The sequence below is a fragment of the Salvelinus sp. IW2-2015 genome, unplaced genomic scaffold, assembly GCF_002910315.2.
Source record: "Salvelinus sp. IW2-2015 unplaced genomic scaffold, ASM291031v2 Un_scaffold3758, whole genome shotgun sequence".
In the NCBI taxonomy this organism is placed as follows: domain Eukaryota; kingdom Metazoa; phylum Chordata; class Actinopteri; order Salmoniformes; family Salmonidae; genus Salvelinus; species Salvelinus sp. IW2-2015.
The window spans coordinates 54,602-55,337 of NW_019945032.1; the positions used below are offsets into that span (position 1 = coordinate 54,602).

At 48.0% G+C, this 736-nt stretch overlaps 1 long non-coding RNA gene across 1 annotated transcript in view; it reads left to right on the forward strand.

Moving 5' to 3' along the window:
• Window positions 1-467, forward strand: part of LOC139026024 (uncharacterized) — a 764-nt gene extending 297 nt beyond the window's left edge. The window contains exon 3 of the long non-coding RNA XR_011477733.1: window positions 426-467. This is a non-coding gene — a long non-coding RNA (uncharacterized lncRNA). The remainder of the gene's footprint in view (window positions 1-425) is intronic.
• Window positions 468-736: the final 269 nt, after the last annotated feature.

Genomic DNA, 736 nt, shown 5'->3' on the forward strand with positions numbered 1-736 from the left:
GGGTAGGAGTAGACTAGTTCTAATTGGCATGTAGGAACAGTCGTTCTGTAGGACCAGGTAGGAGTAGAATAGTTCTATTGGCTGTAGGTCAATGTTCTGTAGGTCAGTGTTCGTGTAGGGAACAGTGAGGAAGTTAGGACTAGTTCTATTGGCTGTAGGACAGTTCTGTAGGACAGGGGAGGAGTAAGACTAGTTCTATTGGCTGTAGGACATCCCCCCCCCCGTGTTCTGTAGCGACAGGTAGGAGTAGGACTGTTCTATTGGCTGTAGGTCAGGTTCTGTAGAACAGGTGGAGTAGAACTAGTGTATATTGGCTGATAGGTCAGTGTGCTGTAGGACAGGTCAGGAGTAGAACTAGTTATATTGGCCTGAAGGTCAGTGTTCTGTAGGACAGTAAGGAGTAGGATAGTTCTATTGGCTGTTAGGTCAGTGTTCTGTAGGACAGGTAGGAGTAGGACTATTCTATTGCTGTAGTCAGTGTCTTGTAAGGACAGGTAGGAGTAGGACTAGTTCTAGGCTTGTAGGACAGTGTTCTGTAGGACAGTAGGAGTAGGACTAATTCTATTGGCTGTAGGACAGTGTTCTGTTAGAGTAGAACTAGTTCTTATTGTGCTGTAGGTCCAGTGTCTGAGGTCAGTGTTCCGTAGGTCGGTGTTCCGTAGGTCGGTGATCCGTGAGGTCGGTGTTCCGTAGGTCGGTTGTTCCGTAGCGTCGTGTTCCGTAGGTCCGGTGTCTC